The sequence below is a fragment of the Hirundo rustica genome, chromosome 2, assembly GCF_015227805.2.
Source record: "Hirundo rustica isolate bHirRus1 chromosome 2, bHirRus1.pri.v3, whole genome shotgun sequence".
Classification (NCBI taxonomy): Eukaryota; Metazoa; Chordata; class Aves; order Passeriformes; family Hirundinidae; genus Hirundo; species Hirundo rustica.
Window position 1 is genome coordinate 53,445,775 of NC_053451.1, and position 19,228 is coordinate 53,465,002.

At 43.4% G+C, this 19,228-nt stretch overlaps 1 long non-coding RNA gene across 1 annotated transcript; it reads left to right on the forward strand.

Moving 5' to 3' along the window:
• Window positions 1-692: 692 nt before the first annotated feature.
• On the forward strand, window positions 693-18,421 carry LOC120749655 (uncharacterized). The gene is made up of 3 exons (XR_005699718.1): window positions 693-831; window positions 1,630-1,727; window positions 18,221-18,421. It is a non-coding gene; the product is annotated as an uncharacterized LOC120749655 (long non-coding RNA).
• The last annotated feature ends 807 nt before the right edge of the window (window positions 18,422-19,228 follow it).

Below are 19,228 nucleotides of genomic sequence, written 5' to 3' on the forward strand. Positions count from 1 at the left end.
TGAAGCTTTTGTTAAATCATTCTCTTTACAGACCATGGAGCTTTTTAAATATATCATCATCTTAGGGATGAAGAAGAGGTAGGCAAGCTTTTGTGTTGCTTTCTTCATGCCTATGGGGGAGGAAAATTTGGGTGTAAAGAGGACATGGCCAACACTGCTCTGGCCAAGGCCATGCTACAAAGGGAAAATTTAAACCAGTAGCTCGTAAGAAGCTGCTGGAAGGATGTTTTGGGTGGAAGATGCTTATACTCACCTGCCTCTGCTGGTGCAGGTAGCCACATGTGGGAAAGGTGGGCTGAGAAAGTGAGAGTGTGTGAGTTGTAAACTCTTCTCTGGACACACCCCAGCCCCTCAGCATCTTTCTTGTAGTGAGGGACCCAGAACTGGACACAGGACTTGAGGTGTGGCCTCAGCAGTGCCGAGTACAGGGGGACAATCCCTGCCCTGCTCCTGCTGGCCACACCATTGCTGATCCAGGCCAGGCTGCCATTGGCCTTCCTGGCCACCTGAGCACACTCTGACTCATGTCCAGCTGCTGTTGAACAGCACCACCAGGTCCTTTGCTGCTGAGTCACTTTCCAGTCACTTTTCCCCCCAGCCTGTAGCACTGCAAGGGGTTGATGGGACCCAAATGCAGGGTTGAGAGAAACTAGTACATGAAGGTTCCTTTTATAGGGAGGGGGCACCTGGATTTTCAGTACATCAGGGCACTTCACTGGAGGATCTCAGAAAGTGGAATGCCTCAGTCATTCACAGGCATGCTAAGGTCTGGCCAGCACCCACCACAACTACAGATGGAGACAGGAGCATCCCAAAACCCGCAAGTCCAAGGTAGGTTTCACACAGCACCTCTGCACTGAAAGAGGTGTCACTCCTTTCCCCAAGGAAACAATTAACCAGTTATTAATGGTTACACCAACAACTTTACAAGCTTAAATAGAAGGGAGGAAATGGGAATTTGGCAGAAAGTTCTCCCTTCTGAACACACTGATCTGTAGGAAAAAAAAGTTTGCTCTCAAGATGCCTTTAAAGTAACAAGAAAAGCAACTTTGCTTGGAAATTTTGGTTCCAGCATCTTAGGCCAGAGAGGGCAGGGGCCGGGGGGGAAAACAAGGCAGAGCCCAAAGCAGCCTCACTGTTTTCCTCCTTTGGAAAGTGTTGAATTCTATGGCAAACACACCACTGATTTGATAATGCTGTCATTGCTGCTGTTAATGTTGTTAAATAACTCCCTGTGTGGTTATTAACTGTAAGCCCTGAGATAAAGTTGCTTTACAGCAATAAAACATCAAGTCACTTCCACAAGGAAAGCTTTGATTCCATCTTACACAAAGCTGAGCTAAGGCACAGGTGAAATGACCTGAGTACAGCAGAACAAGTTCTCTCTTCATCACTATCTTGCTTTGTTCTCCTGATTGCCTGACTTGTTTGTAAAAAAAAACTCAAAATCCACCAATAAAATAAAAAATTGGATTTGAACAAACTAACTTCTAGCTTTGTAATAACAAATGAGCAAAACCAAAACTTGCCAGCAGGCAGGTTATTGGTCTGTGATTCAGACATGTATGACTATTTTCCCAACATCTTCTTCACCCTCCCCATTCTCATCAGCTCTTCCGTCATTTTCAGCATCTTGTATGAGTAAGTCAGAGAAGAAATCTGTTGGAAACCCCTGGAACAAGAGACCTGAAGAGTAATGAAATGAGCAGATTTGGAGTTCTGCCAAGGTGAGTGTGTTTGTGCACCACGTTTGTCCATCTGCACTGATGACAGCACTTCCTCTGCCTGCTCTCCTTCTGCTCGCTTCTTTCTCAATCAAATTACATGTTTAGGAGTGGCAGTGGGTGTGATGAGGATGCCAGCACCTACACCAGCATCAACACTCTCTGTGTTTGATTTACTGTGCTGTACACACACACATCCGGTGCTGTGAACGGCCACAGCATTTTGGCAATGCATGCACTGGCTTCAGCAAAAAAGAACTTTTAACACACAAGAACCAAAAAAGACGGAGACAGAAATGCTTTTTAAAATTTTCTTTGATCTGGTGAGTTGTTCAGACAGATGCTGGGGCACAGAGCAAACCACTGGACTCTAAAACTTTTGTCTACCACTTACCCTGCCATCCCTGATAGCTCCTTGTGATCAAGCAGTTCTCTCAGATCTCTTAGTTTATTGCTGCTCTTGCAGGTGGTTGTAGTGTCAAACACATTAGACCCTCTCATTTATTTATCTTGTGGCCAGTCATGACAGCACGACTTACAGCCCTTCATGCCCCTGTGTACTTACATCTCTTTTTATACCTGGGCTTAAAAAATACTAGGCAGTCCCTCTTTCACAGGTTTCTTTCCATTTTGCTTTTCTTCCTATCCTATTTTTCACACTAAACAAGTTACTTCAGACATTTTTCAGAAACCCCATTTTTCATTGACTTCATTAATATTTTCAAGTTTTGTTTTGGGCTTTCCCACTGTATGGAAGTCTTTAATCTTAGTATTAAAATACTAGTGCAGGATTTAAGTGATACTGTTTGCAAAATGAATGGAAAATTCATGTGTGAAAAGTGGCTGCAAAGGGCAGTGTCTGTCTCGTTTTGTGAATAAAATTAAACCAGCTCCTAAACTGCTGGTGAAGCTTTTCCATTGTTTCAGGAATGGCCCAGCTCCCATCTCCCTCTGGCTTCATTAGCATTTGGCTGAATCCCAGTTCCTTCTGAAAATAATTAATTTCAGAAAAGCTATCTTTGTAGAGTTATTTAGCCCCAACTGTATTTTCCACAAAAGCAATTACCAGGGATCTGGGAGATGGCTTTCCCACTCAGAAAGACTGGTTTGACTACAAGAAGAGCCAGGAACCAGAATTTCCCATGGCCTCAGAAAGCTGGGGAACGCCTTGCAGCCACAAAAGCCCATGGGGACATCCTGTCTTTCTGCCCACATCAGGTACGCTGTTCCCACCATCACTGGTCCTGTGCCAAGGATCACGTGGCACCATGTTGGGAATATGCATTTCCTGTCACCGTATGGGAATGTGCTGCTTGTCCCTGCCTCCAGAAGCTGAGAATGGGAAAGAAGTCACCTCTTCTCCAGGTCACTTCATTGTGAAGAAAGTTTGACAGAGCGATGTGCTAAGAGCACACAGTGGTGGGGGCAATTAGGTTGACAAAGCCACAATATTGTTGAGGTTGAGAGGCACCTCTGAATGTCATCTGGGCCAACCTCCCATGCTCAGGCAGGGCCACTAGACCCAATTGCCTGGGACCATTTCCAGACAGCTTTTGAAAACTGGCAACCTATGTCAGTGCTTGGTGACCCCCACAGTGGGGTCACAAAATTCCTGTGCTTCAGTTTGCGCCCATGGCCTCTGGTCCTCACACTGGGCATAATGGAAAGAGCCTGGCTGTGTCTTGTTTGCACCCTCCCTTCAGCTATTTATACACATTGATGAGATCTCTCTGAGCCTTCTCTTCTCCAGGCTGAACAGTCACAGCTCTCTGAGCATTTCCTCATAGGAGAGGTGCACCACAACCTTCATCATCTTCATGGCTCTTTGTTGGAGTCTCTCCTGTACTGGGGAGTCCAGGACTGGACCCAAGACTCCAGGAGTGGCCTCACCAGAGCTGTGCAGAGAGGAAAGGTCACTTCCCTCAATTTGTTGGCAACACCTCTCCTAGTGAAGCCCAGGACACCATTCACATTCTTTGCCCTAAGTGCACATTGTTGGGTTATGATCAACTTGGTGTCCACCAGGACCCTCAGGTGCTTTTCTGCCAAGCTGCTTCCCAGATGGATAGCCCTCAGCATAGACTGGTGCCTCAGATTGTTTTCTGCAAGTGTGGGACTTTGCACTTCTTGTTGAACTTCACGGCGTGCCTTCCAGTCCATTTCCGCAGCCTGTTGTGTTCTCTCTGGGTGCCAGCACGCCCCTCTGGCGTATCAGCCACCTCTGCCTGTTTGTCATCAGCAAACAGCAGCAGAGTGTGGGTGCACTCTGCCCCATCACCCAGGTTAACCCTGTGCAGAGTCAGTTCAGTGACACAGACTTGGTGGCCTCAGGTCTTTCCAGCACACTCAGAGGACTCTCTTCTAGCAGAGACACCGCTTCCTGAAATCTTGGTGATCCTGGAGCTTAGCTGCGATTCTCCAGATATTTTATCAAGCTCAGTTAATAATAATAATTTTGAAAAAAGACAATTACAGCTTTATAAGAGAGATCCTTTTCTCCAGTTCCTTGTAGGCTGTGGCTGATGTTTAAAAGCAACAAGAAAGTTATTTTGTCTCTCACTGCTGTTTACTTTTGGCTGTTTCTGCAGAATGAGAGAACAGCCGTACCATGGATGATCTCTACCACTGACTGCAGATGCAGTGCTGGATATTTAGAGGCCATGATTACAACCACAGCAGAGTTGTTCAGTGAGTTAAACTGGCTGGGTACCTTTTGATTAAAACATTAATTGATAAATGAGGAGGACAGAATTACTGATGGCATATAACACAAGAAATACTGGCAACAATAGGTTGTTTAGAACATACAATAAACCAAATTATGAGAATATACTGGTGCCAGTGTCTGTTTCTTCCATATGAACCCATAAATTTGGGTTGGTATTGCTGAGAGTGGGCATGTTTTTGCTGAGGCAGTAATAAACCCTAAGGTCCTACAAGACTCTTGTCTAGCAAGCTTGTCTGGCAGTGTAGCCATGAGAAACTGGGACTGCTGCATACCCAGGCTGCCCAGGAAGCCTCTGGGGCAGCCACCAGCAGGATGCTGCCAAGAGTTTCTTGTATTTCTTGTGTTTGCTGTCCTTGTGCCGCTGTGCTTCATGCCCACCCTGGGACTGGTGTGGAAAGGTCAGGAAGAGCTCTTTGGAGCAGGGACACAGCAGTGCACAACAGGAGCACGAGGCTGCAATGGATGCTCCCTTCCTCACCTGCTTTGCCTTGGCTTTTTCTTTTTGTGGATATAGCTCTGATGCCTAAAGAGACTACCTGGAACAGAGGCTAGACAAAGTTAAAGGAATAAAGTAGGCATTTATTAAAAGGCCTTCAAAGGATGCACCTTGGGCAGTACAAGAGCCCAGACATGGCTCTACCCAAGATGGACCCTGAGTCACAAATTTTCACACTTTTAGAAGTTTTGGTCCATTTACATATTGGGGTTAATGGTCCAATTACAGCTTCAGGTTATGAGGTCCCATAGTCCTAGTTTGCTCGCCTTAATTTGCTGTTGTTTATACTTTTTTGGGCCTGAAGCTGCAACGGTGTCCTTGGTTCTGGGGCTGGAAAAGAATTGCTTTGTCTAACTACCTTGGGAAGAGAACTTGCTAGCACTCCATGTGAAGTTCAGAGTTATATACACCAATGTCATACAGAATCTGGCAAGTATAAAAGCTAAAACTTAAGGCATCACCTTGGAGCTGGTTGCATTGTTGGTGTCCCTTGCAGAAATCATCCTTTTGCATGGGAGGATTTTCACAGAAATGTGATCTGAAAATCATGCAGGACCTCTTTGATGGATTTGCAGGTACTAAAATACTTTTAGTCCCTTGCAAGTGGCTGGCTGACTGGCACTCAGCACAAAACCCTGCAGAAGACCTTGGTTAAAGGGGAACTAAGGTTGCCTCTGGTTTAAACATTTAAACATTATGTTTAGGGTCAGCTACTCCAAACCTCTGAAGACTTGGAAAGGGCTAGCATTTAAAACTAAATTTCTGGAAATCAGGGAATGCTGGCCACTTAAAACAGGGAATGATGTTCATGAGGATGCAGCTAGCTTCTTTTGATACCTCCTGTGTTTTGTAATAGTGGAGACTAGCAGCTTCATCTGTGCCTCTTAGGGCTTTACCAACGTTTTCCACTTGCATCTCCGCTCACCTCTTTTTCAGGCTAAGCTGTACAAGAACTGTTCCACATTTTCTGTTCCCTGGCTGGCTGGATTGACCACTCCTGCTCTGCCCACCCATGACTCCCCCTTTGCCCTGGCTGGGGCTTTCCCCCACTTCCTGGCCCCACTTTGTATCCTTGCCATGGGTGAGTTGAAAGGAGCCAAGTGCTGCCCTCCAACTCTCTCCTGTGGCTCCTTGGCCCCAGCTCCCTGCAGGGCTCAGCTCAGCCCTTCCAGTCTCTTGTGGAAAAATGATATTATTTCTTGAACAACTCAGCAGTGATCTCATAGGAACTGTGAACCCACTAAAATCTAATTTTCACAGGTTTTCTTTTGTAATGAAATACAGGCAACCGGGTATAATTATCATGGTCTTAAGGACCGTATGTCTTCAGGGAGCGCAAGGGAGAAAACCAGCCCCATCCTAAGTCCCTGTGAGTGAAATCATCCTGCAACCCCTGAGCAGCATGTCCCTGCTAGGGGGCAGGGTAAAATGGGTAGAGTCATGAAAAATACTTCTAGCTGCCATCACAAATTCTTTAACATGGAAAGCAAAAGGAAATGTCTGTGCAGGCTCAGAATTGCTCTGGACCTTAAAGAAAAACAGAGTCACTTGGCCTTTTTTTTCACACTGGTCATTATATCCAGGTACCGCAGGAAACCATCTCCATTCTTGCAGGAAAACATATGAAAAGAAATCATCACGACACTTTGAAATGACTACAAACGCCTACAAGAGTCTAAAAATACACAGCACTGACAATGTGTGCAGCAGCAGTTATTGTCTCTATCCCTGAGGCTGCAAACTGATAATTTCACATGCCAGCATTAAACGGAGGAGTCCAGTATCTGTACCCAAAATACAAATCATTTTAGCCATGAAACTTTACATGTATTTGTCACTGTTACTTGCTGTTCAGTGGTAAACTGGCACATGAGGAGGAGATTTGTGCTGGCCATAGCTGCCACTCACTTGAGTTTTCCTGGCCATGTCCTCTCTTTCCAGTCAGCTCCTCAGCCTTCTTTATTTTGGTGTATTTTCTCTGTTCCTCAAAGTGGGTAGCTGTAGGTTATACCATAATCTGCTGCTTGCTTTCAGGTAGGCTGCCATGAATCAGGAAATCCCAAGTGGAGGAGGAAGGCTTGAAGCTGAGCAGGGCTGGGCTGCTCCAACACAGGATTCAAAATGAGGGCTCAGATCTTGAAATTACAATTAAGATCACATGGAGGACAACCCAGAAGGAGGATAAGCTCCTTGCATGCTCCGTAGGGCCAGTTAGGTGTGGAGACCTGAGACAGAGCACCACAAGCTGCTCCTTGCCAGCCCCAAACACCCCCAGCCAAGGATTTACATGAACTCCATGGTCCTCTCCACAGCTGGAGTTGCAGGAGGTAAGGGTCTTTACTCACTCAGGGTCAAGAAAGCCATGGAAAGCAGGGCTGTCTAGAGGACTTCAGAAAAGCCATAGGCCATGACTCTGGAGAGTGCTGGAGTCAGCTGTCACCCGTGGACTGACAAAAGAAAACTTCAGGTGTTGAAAAACCGATTCAGTCTTGTGAAGAAGTTGTATTTTGAATCAGTGGTACTAAGTGGGCTGTTTAAATGGAAAATAGGATATGCCATAACTAATGGTGTAAACATGAGACTAAGGAGATGGAACATACTCTCCTGCGATTAACATAAGCTCACAATTGATAAATATCTGCAACAGAGTGGGTCAGAAGTAAAACTCATCACATTTTTATCTGTCACAGAGGTAAGTACGCCAGGAGCCATAAGAGACAGTGGTGTGGATTGGAATGTCCAGTCGTTACCACACTTTTTGAAAGCTCCTATCTGTGAGTGGTCTAAGTGCTGTTGGCAGGCTGGTACCATGGATGGAGTGGAGTTCTGCCACAAAATCGTGTTTCTGCCTTATCCTCTCAGACCCTCTTTGTGTTCTGTTCCTGAAAATGGTAACAGAGTCCTCTGCACTGCTCTCCTGAGAACAACAGGGTACGTGTACCGATGTGAGGCACCTTGTGAGACCTCAGAATGGAAAATACCATGTGCCATATGAGAGTACAATGCCTGGGGACTGGGGTTAGTGGTGAAAATGGCACTTTTAGGTTAACTGTTGGACTCAATGATCTCAGAGGTCTCTTCCAACCTCTAATTCTATATAAGTGTACTGTATAAGTACCATGTAAGCAGAAAGCAGCCTGCTGTGCTGCTGCTGCTGTTTTCCAGCAGGCTGGAGCAAGGCTGATTGTTCCCTGTTGGGAGATCCTTGCAGGCTTTGTTGTTTATGCCTTCATTAGAAGGAAGATCAGTTAACATAAATTTCTTCTCCCCATCCTTGGAAAGGGTGGATGCTTCAAGTGATATCTGCCCTGTTAATCAGTTCCACTTCTACCAGCCCTTGGTTGCATCTGCTCTCAGGGAAGTGCTGCTCCTGAGTGAGCAGTGCAAAAGCTCAGATCACAGATCATTTCTTCATCGATTTCCCAGTACTCAAGCCTTTCCATCAGGCTGTTGCTTGGCTGGCTTTTTAAATTAAACATCGCTGTTAATTGCATAGATGCAAATCTGAGTGCCACAGAGTAGAAAATATTGTGTATCTTGGTACAATGTAAAACCAGCGCAGGTCACTTCATGCACACATTTGGTGCATCTGTGACAGGTATGAAGCAGCTGGGGGATGTATAGCTTTCTTCAGTGGATTTGATGTGTTTGGGCTGCAGCTTGAAATTGCAATAGAGTATGAAGGGAGAGCTCATTTTCTTCTTGTTAAGTCAGCAAAGAGAGAGCAAGTTCACAAAAGAGGCACTCACTGTGCTCCCAGAGAGACTTTACCCTGGCCCACACTTTTTTCTTCCCTCCTGCAGTACAACAGTCAAGCCACAAATCTTGAGGAACAGAAAAGAAAATCCATACACGAACTGAAAATTTACTGTCAGGTAGAGCAGGCAAATGACAGCTTTTCAACCCAATTTCCATTTAGGTGTTCTCAGGCTAGCTTAGGAGAGCTCTGGAAAGGGAACATTCACATGAAGATGAAGACTAATAACAGTAATTCTTCTTGAAAAACTCCCACGCCAGAAAGCTGTACTGCAGGATAGCAAAATCATGATGCTGTAACTCCTGTTAAAAATGTGGAGGGTGAGCAGTCGTGTTGCTGTTCACACCAAAAAATTACCATTCCTAACTAATTTTTTCACGCCGTTCTTGAGAAGTGTGGTGAGGCACAGGATGCTGATGAAGGTGGTGATGGCAGGGCAGGTGTGTTGTCACATGCTGAGGTTACATGTTTCCACAGCCTTGAAGCTGAGATTTGGTAAATCCATGGCTGCACAGCTCCTGCTCTTAGTCATTAACACAACATTTCTAATAGCAGGAGCAGTGCAGGGAGGTGACAGTGTTTTGCCTGCACTTCACACACTGACTGGTTCCTGGCCCCTTTTTCTCTCCTGCTTTGTGTCTGTGTACACACAGCAATCACAAAGAAGAAGAGGACAATTTGCACCCCAAGGAAACTGCCTGCTTGCTTGGTGGTTCTGTCATGTACTGGAAACCTGAAGAACCAAGATACAACCTCTGCTTATCTGTACAACTCCAGGACTGCCAGGTGTTTTTTATGATCCTGGGTGCAAATCTGGGTGCAAATCTGTATTGTCTTTTTTTTTTTTTACAAAAATCCCACGTCATCAAGGGGAGGTGTGCTTGTGCTCAATTTCACCACTTCCTCTGAGTGCTCCCCTTGCCTGCTTCTCATACCCCCTGTGAACTAGCAAGAGCTAGTTCCCACATTTAATTGTGAATATGGATTTATATGGGATTTTGGATCCTTTGAGGGACTGCATAGATTGAGTGAATTACTGGATCAGGATGAAAACCCTCCCCAAAATCCCCAGACATCAAGAATCCGGAATTCCCTCTCTCTCTTGGCGGATCATGCTCTTAGTTCAATCAATAAATAAAATATTTTTAAACGTAGAAAGGAGGGGAGAAACAGAGAGAGAAAGGGAGAAATAGAGAGATTTGCAGCATTATAGAATTGTTTTTAAAATACAGTTTCCTTGTAGTTCTTCTCTTCTTTAACCCACATTAGCTGTTAATTTCTGAAGGATTCAAGTGTGGTTATTTTTTCCTATCTGGTATTTTCAGTCAGAGTATTCTGTCTTTTCCTTTAATTTCTGTGGAAACTCTCTGCACTGGCTTTTAACAATTCAGTCAGATTTACTGGAAGAACAGCAGCAGAATTTCTATATGTGGCTGGATGGGCTCGATACCTCCAATTTCCCATGATTCACAGGACTGCCTTACAGGCTTTTGACATTCCTCCTATGCAATGACTGACACATAGAGTCGATAATTACAGCTAAATATACACATATGTATACTGAATACATTTAATTTTCTTCTGTCACTCTTACTATTCCGGTTTGTGACACATTTAGATGTGTCAGTTGACTTAAAACTTCTTGCCATTTTGCATGTTCCCTCTCCCACAAGTTAGCTCCACAGCTGTGTCAGGAGTGCTTTCTGATGACACCGCTGCATTTCAAAATTGTGCAGGTGAGCTCAGGAGCTATTTCTTTCTCTCATTCAAATATTTAAGCTGATTTGTCACTACTGACGCAATCTCTTTATTGCTTTTTGTGGGAGTTATCATCCCTGTGTAAGACACTTTGGGCTTTGGGATGCTCTGTGGCTTTAGAGTAACAAAGCTGCAGTCCGTAATTCCCACTTTTTGTTGTGGCCTGGAGCAGAAAATATCCTGCTGTGAATTGCTTGAGCAGAACCTTTGAAAGAAAAACCTACATTACCTTACTGTAAATAAAATCCTAGAGATAAAGTGATGGTTGTGAAACACAAGTGCTGGGAATTAAAGAAGAAAAACAGCTTAGAGAAGTGTTTACACAGAGCACTACAGGTACAGCTGCTTTTGAAGCACAGGTGGGTTTGGCAGCTTCATTAGATCCTTCCACTCTAGGTGAGTTCTTCCTTCAGCCATCTTCAGTTCCTCAGACACATCAGCAGACTTGCTCTCCCAAGAGGGGTGGATGTCACATCTTGACAGCCTCCCTGTGCCTGTTGCGGAGGTGATAAATGGAAATGTGCTTTTTTTTTTTTTTTTAAATGGGAGTTATTTTATTTGTTCCTCTCATTACTTTACCACTCCAGAGAGTTAGCAGAGATCTGAATTTCATGACTGAAATTCATCCTCAGTCCAGAGCTACTGGACAGAGAGCAGGTGCCCTTTAATTGCCCCTTCAAATACCCAGCCCTGGAAAGCCTTTTGCGTGCGGTCTCTCTCCAGCAATGCCACCCAAGCAAAGGCCACTCTGAAGCTACAGGTGGATGCAATACTTTGGGGGGAGCTCCCAGCAGTCTAAGACCATGCAGGTCTATGCTTTTCTCTGGCTGAACTTCTGGCTCCTCTGTGCTGCACTGTGTAATGCCTTAAACTTCACACCAGATGTACTGTCACTGACGGCGCCGGAGAAACGCCGCTCTGCTCTGCTGTGACAGGAGTGACTAGCAGCTCTCCTAAGAGCATTTTGTGTGCTTCAAGCTCTTTGCCAGAGAGAGCATGCCTAATTTTAGTTTAAATGGATGTTAATTTGACGTGTGCTTTTGAATAACTGAGATAAAGTCTTGGCTTTTTGACATTAAAATTTATTAAGTGACAAGTGCTTTTTGAATACTGTTATTTTCTGAAAGGTTCTTTTTCTCTGTAGCACCTAATAATAAAGCTCTAACACGTAAGAGTCCTGAATTTGTAGGAAGTTGCACTGAATGGTCTGATAGGTCATTTTCATCTCTGCCTTACATGGCAATAATAGAATAATAACCAAGGTTGCAAAACATTCCTACCCTAGCTGAATCAGCTGGCTTTTTTTATGGACTGGTTATTCATTGAATGATAAATATTCATGGATTTGACAGGAAAGACATAGTGCATAATTTAACTTGAGCAAAATTAAACAGGACAGGCAGCCTTATCCTTCAGTAGATCACAAAGGACTGAACTTGAGTGACAGCCTTGAGTGACGGCCTAAGAATGCCTGACAGTCACAGAAGTATCAGATTCTTCAACAGCAATTGTAAAGGCTTCTTACACTGCGTCCTTGAGTCTATTCAGCGCTAAAACCCTGTATGGAAGGAAAATGAGCTACTAGTGCTACCATTCCAGAGAAAAATTCAATACCTGGTACTTTTCACTGTTGCTTTTGTCCCCCATGTTCCTTCTGGATGTACAGACAAATAGAGAGTTGTCTCTAGAACAGCCTGTACAGCTCAACCTTTGAAAACATAAAACGTCTGAGTTTGGTTTCACAAGAAGAAACAAAAGCTGCAGTTGCTGTGCCAAAACTTGGCAGAAGGCTCTGGTTCTGTATTCACATCGGATAAAATCACAGTGGTGGGGCAGTGGAACAGGTTGCCCAGAGGGGTGGTAGCTGCCCCAGTTCTGGAAATATTCAAGATCAGGTTGGGCAGGGATCTGCTCATTGCAGAGTGGTTGGACCAGGTGAACTTTAAAGATTCCTTCCAGCCCAAACTATTATATGATTCTATGAAATATTGCTAAATAGTGACCACATGTTGCGTTACAGTTGTTGAGGATTTTCTGTCCGAGGCTTCTGGCAATAAGCTCAGCAGATGAATAATAATCCCAGTCTCTGTGTCTCTGCACCGTCTCCTGCTCTTACACACACACAAATATATGCAAACTATAGATTTGTTTTCCTCTTGATGAGGGACTTGCTGCCAGCTTTCCCTCCAGCTTTCATCTTTTCCCACATACCGCTGATTTCTGTCATCCTTCCCACTTCTTCCCTGCCCTCTGCCCATGGCAGCAAGGCTGATGCCAAAACTTTTCTCAGACAGACACCTGATGAAGGAGGCTCACCCCAGAGGGTAAATGTTCCCATCATGCTCCCAAGAGCAGTGGGAAATTAAATGTTCCACCAAAGCTGGTGGAACAGCACAAGTTGCCTCATTAAGACCCAAGTGTTAACTGTGACCCTTAATTATTGGGGATCTGACTGCTACCATTTATCAGTGTCTTATTTAGTTGATACATACTGCACTGGGTTGGGTGAGCTGGTCTGAGTTCCAGGTGATCTCAGCCATGAAGTTCCCACCTTCTGTGGCTTTACCCACCCACAAATGTTCTGTTGACAGGCCAGGAAACCAGAGGTGTACCCCATTCCTTAGGCTGCAGAACCTCAAAGGAATGAAAATGTCCTGAAAACCTGAGCACAATGGCTTTAAAACAAATCACACTAAAACCCCTCCTCTGGTTTATACCAAGGATGACAGATGTTATTTTTGAGAACTGGTTGAAATTCATCACTACTTAAAATAACCACTTCAATATGCATGGCTTTCCACATGTTTCTGAGCCTAGCAGAAAAACTCACGCTTTTTCCCTGTGGAGATATCCTCTCTCAGGACCAAAGGCCTCCACCCAGACGGACATTTTGTAATCCTTAAGGCTATTTCATATTCCTGGAGGGCCTCCTTGTCTTCTCCCGGAGAGCTGTTTTATCTGTCCACAGAGTTTCTTTTTCTTCCCATTCAATGTTGTCCTCCTCCAGAAGGGCCCTGTCTTTTCCAGAGGAGCTGATCTTTCCAGAAATTCTAATAGTGGGATTTCTCCAAGTCATTTCCCACCATGATTCCAGGTGCTGCTGGTTTGGAGAAGGGTGGAGCAGCCTTTTGCACTGCACTGCTCCCTGCATCCCAGATCAGCAGGTTCCCATCTGAGAACCCTTGTCCTTCATGCCCTTGGCAGTCTCCTGCTCCTTCACAGACTCCCCCAAAATTTTTACGGCTTCCAAAATCACATGAAACTTGAGCAACGAAAAGACCACAAAACTCTAATTTTTTGTTCACTGTTCTACCCCATAATTCTACAGCATGGATTCAAGGGGCTTAATTATTTATCCTGTTTCATTAGATGTATTATGACTTTTTGCACAGTGCCTCCAGCTCCACAGAGGGAGTAGGCTGCATTATAAATAAAAAAAACTGCTCTGGGCAGCAATTTCAGCATGGTTTCTTTGAAAAAAAAAAAAAAAAAAAAAAAAAAAACCAACCGAAAAAAAACCCCCAAAAAACCCCACTTGCTCCTGAAAGCATGGCAGAGGAGCAGCAGCTCAAGTTAGGGAGAAACAAGGAATCATATCTTCTTCCCTCCGGCCCTTTCAGGGTTCAGCTGGAAAATTTCTTAGGAAAACAAAATTGACTCTGACATGGAGAAAATGATCCAGGTGTCTAAACAGAAGCATCCAGTCACATTTTTTAACACTGAACCCCTCTGCAGATGGTCTCTTAGAAGACAACGCGTAGGAGACCTACGTCCTTTGGGAGCTGCAGGTGGAAGCTGAGGGAGATATCCCAACACATACTGGGCACAGGGCACCCAGGTGTATGAGCGAGTCCCACCTCAGTCTGCCTCTAACTCACCTGGCTAAAGTTTCCTTTGGATCAGAGGAAATCAGGAAATCCTTTTGCTTTTATGAGGCTTCCATTGCCTGAACATGAAATACATGCATGAAATGATACAAATAAGACTTTGAGAGCCTTTTCTCACGTGGTACAGTAAAAATATTGCCGTTTATTCTTTTACTGTGCTCCTAAGGCAGGCTTATAAAGATGTAGGGTAATTATATCAGAGTACATTTTTCAATTAAAATGTCATTACTATCTCACAGAAAATGACTAAATTATATAATTTTGTTCCACAAGTCTGCAAACACTCTTTTGGTTGCTATCAAAATCATTTTCTGCAGACAAATCTAAGAGTGCAGAACTAATGGCTAACAAGTCTGATGCTAGTTTAGATCTGTTCCCTGACTAGAGAGAGGCCTTTTGTGAACAGATGTAAAATGAATTTGAAAAAAATTATGTGTTTGTTTCTTAAGACTCTTATTATTCCGCTCTGTTACCATCTCTTAACATCAAAAGAAATAAAGCCCCAAAGAATTGTGTCATGCTGCTGGAAAACTTAATGTTTTGGGAAGTCTAGAACAGAGACATGCAACACTTAGAGAAGTGCAGCCCTAATGGCAGACAGGTCTCTGATAGCCACTGGTGACTGTGATCTGTTGTTCACCTACAGTGACAGAATTTAACGAAGTTTGGAACCATTGGTTTGAAGTCCACTGATGCTGGAAGCTGGAAGGAGTCACTGGGCTCCTGGCAGGCTGTGAGCCAAAACGAGTACTTTGCTCCATATTCGTGCTGGTTGCTTCTGAAGCATAATAAAACCCATCTGGGGTTTCCATTACCCTCACTAGCTCCCTCCCTTACTTAGGAAAATTGTCTGGGAGACACAAACAGCACACACACTAAATGTCAGACACATTCTCAGATTGTGTCGTTACGGTTGTATGACTAAATTTGACAGCCAAGGGAAGTGCCACTGTATCTTGTGTTATTTGAATTAAAACAAGTGATGGAGCTAAGGCTGAGCACAGCCAAGACCAGATGGTTTTCAAAAGAAAACCTGTGATCCTAAATCTACCTGAAAGCTTGCTTTAGGAAAGTAGGCTGACTTTTAAATGGGTTTGTTCCACTAAAGTCATTGGGAAGAAGTGGTGGATGAGTGGATTATAAAATCAGGTCTGTCTTTAGAGTAGGTATTTTAACTTGGGTTAATGTTGCTAGTTTTTGAAATTTTGGTCATTTGAACACTTTCTCTGTGAAAGTATGCAATATTTCCTTTATGTACATTTTAAAGACATTTAGTGGAACTCAGGCCCTGATCCTGCAGGACATGAAAGAGGCACTTTACTGACAGAAGTTGTCTCTATTTTTCTATTGAAATAGTTTTAAATTTTAGATGGGAGTGTTCAGTTTCTGTTTGGCTGTAGAATGTTTCACCGAGTGACAGCGACCTCTTTGTGAGACCTTGAGCCAATTTCACCCAGATTCTTTGATGACAAAATCAACCATCCAGCCAGCAACTGAGGACAGGCAGGAAGAAAGAGAGATTTCAAGACGACTGTAGGAGAAACCAAGATTAAAAAACATCATGATTGCTAGGAGATAACCCTTGGAAATCTGTTCCAGCTTTTTCTGTTTCAAGGTTTTTTTTCAAATGTCTCAGTACTTCTGCTAGAAGCAACTTCTGCTAAAATACTTCATTGTCTGAATGTCAGAAAACAGCTTTTTACATAGGAATAGTTCAGATAGACACAATTCTGTTCATTGAGAAAGTCTTGCTCTCTGGGACACTCTCTCAGTCTTCCTCCCAGGTAAGATATTTTCTTTGTAAATGGTAATGGAGAGCTTTTCCCTTCTCTCTGTTTGCTTCATCCCTTCCTCCAGGAGCTGTTTCTTCTTTCCAGAATACTTTTGTGTTCCCGCTACACCCCTCTGTTTGACGCTCTAGCTGGGAAAGACTGATGGTGGAAGGAATATTGTTTAGTCAAATACTTTCTGATTTTTAGCAAAACATTGTTTTTCTAGGCAAGACATTTTGGTGGTGCAATTGCAGCAAACAGCAGAATAAACACCATCTGCAGTGGTGACATGGTGAATGAAACCTTTGGGTGTAAATTTTTGACATCTGAGTGCCTGCCATAAATTTGTGACATTCCAGCAGCAGGATATATTATTTCTTTCTCTTCTGGTTTTCTTCTTTACTCCTCACAAAGTAAATTCTGTTACCAAAAAGGACAAAGAGGTTCTTTCGGCTTTCGACTCCTCATCCTTTGCCATTTCAACACAAATTTCCTGGTAATATGTGGAGAAGAATTTCACTTCAAAGTGCTTTCAGCATCACTGCTACCAGTAGTATCCTCCTGGGAAGGACTAGATGGATAAAACTTTGCTCTCTGGCACATCAGTAAAAAACTTTTCCTTTCAAGGAAAAGGAATGGGAAGCTCTCAGCACCTTTTTTTGTTTGTTTGTTTTGGTTTGGTTTTGTTTTGGTTTTTTGTGAGGAATACATAACAGAAACTTGGATATTTCGATGGATTCTGTGTATGGAGTGCTTCTAGGACCCTTCTCATCTCTTGAATCCCACCACAGACCCCACTGGCTCTGTACAGAGCAGCTCTCCACTGGCCTTAATGGCAGCTGGGACATCCCAACAGCAGCATTCCAATGTCTGCAGTTTGGATCTGATTGCCAGCCAGCAGGCCAGTAGCAGTGGACAGGCTGCATGTCATACCTAGATCATGAGATGCCACCTAACGAGTGGCACTGCCACCTCCACTACGTACCAATGGGCAGTGACCTCAAAGTGAGTAGGTGACTGCTCTGCCCCAGGGGTCCTTCATCCATCACTAAAATGGCAGAAATCACTTTCTGACCAGCATATGGAGCTGTCTTAAAGAGATTTCCTCACCGGTCCAAAGGCTTTAATTTCTGTCCATGTGGAGGTAAATCGTTCGAGGGAGCATCTGTGTTCTTGGAAAAGTTATTGCACACAGGAGGGGCCATCTGTTGTTGCTGCAAGTGCTCAGGTATCTTTGGATTTGGGAAATAGGTATTTTTAGAGAGAAAATGAGATGGCAGGAGTTACAGAATCCCAAAATATCTTCACTGACTTTAGGCAAAGCTCTGTATATGCCATATATGCCATATGTTTTGTGGAAGGAACTTCAGTCTCTTTCCAGTGGTGAATCGAGCCAAGTTTTGGTTACAACTTCATTTTTTTAAAGACTCAGCTTTAGCAAAAAAAAGATCTCTTGAATTCTCAGGTCTTCTTTCACATTTGCTCCATCACATCATCACCTCCCAAAAGCAGTAATATGATACAGAGAGGCCTTTCCAAGGCAGCCTTCTGACCCCTGCACACAACCCTCCCCACACTGTGTGGCCTCACCGCTCCAGAAATAATGAGAAATCATCTAAATACACCTACCCCAAACACATCAATGCCAGCAAAAAAACCCCCAACCACCAAACAACAAAAACAAACAAAAAAACAACCCCCAAAGTGAGACTTCAGTTGCTGAATTTAATGAATTTAAACTTAGAGCAACTGTAGATGATCTGAAGTTTCAGACTCGTTTGTTCCAGATCAAAGAAAGAGCTTGTGTATCTGGTAGTCCTCTCAGCCTAACAAAAGACATTTTCCATAGGTAATGAGAAGTTGTTTCCTACCCTTGCTGCTCTGATGGTTTAGAAATCAGATTCTATTTAATGGCCCATTTATACTCATGATTATTATTTTGCATAAGCAATTCTTTATCCTTGGCATATTTGCATAGGGCTTATACCCTTAGCCTTTCTCTTAGTAGCCTAAGCTACCTGAGCAGTGTAGATTGAGCTGAAAAAAACAGATTTACCACATATGTGTTTTTTTAAATGATTTTTCTCTTTCTTTCCAGAAACCACATGTTCAGACAACAGCAACTGGAAGACTCCTCACTCCACTCATGTCGATACTGCACTGAACTCCATCCCAGCTCCTTTGTGGTCACTCAGCTGTTCTGTGGTACTCCTGCTTTTCCTCCTTATCGTTCACCATAATTACTCTACAGCAATCATGTGGTTCTGTTTCCCATGAGTTAAGGTTACAAGTAGGGATTGTGCTCCTCCCTTTTGGAGGGTTAGAATTTTCATTCCTGTTGAACAGTTACGGTGTTAAATATGGTTCACTATCCTCCAGCGGAGGAGGACAGATGCACTGAAAGGTGGCAAAAGGCATATTTCATGAGTGAGAAAATTAAATTTAAAAAAATGAAAACTCACAATGTTATCTTCTGTTGTCAATGGAACAGCACTTTTTATTATGTCTGTATGCAATGGGAATATTAACTCTGATATGCAGAAGTGCAAATTAAACTGCTGATTTAGATTATCATATTTCAAGAATAGTAATTTCATAGGCTTTTTTTTTTTCCTGTTCCATGTAAAACCTCTGTGAGTTATAAGCCTTTTTTGTCAACTATATCTTACAAGTGAGAGGTTTATATTCCTGCTGTTATATTAAAGGAAGCATTTTGCTGCTAGGAGAGTTTAGCATTTTATTCAGCTGTGGTAAGTTTCCCTTATATTCTAGCAAGAAGCACAATTAAGACAGAAATGTTCAGTAGCTTTATTATGCCCTTGTGAGAGGAGCTAATCTTTTTATCCCCCACTTCATTTTTCAGGGACACCCAAAGGGTTTTGCAAACTCTATATATTTGTCTAGCACAATCTGCAGAGGCATAAACAAAGAATACATGGACTTCAATAGGGGTTTTGGCTTTTATAATTTTAGTAATTCTACTGTATTTTACTGCAAGTTTCAAGAGTACTGGCATTTCACAGTTAATGTCCTGGGCTTGCGGGTAAATTTTGCTCACATTAATTTGGGCTATTTGTTACTTTGGTGGATAAGCAGGGGAACAGAG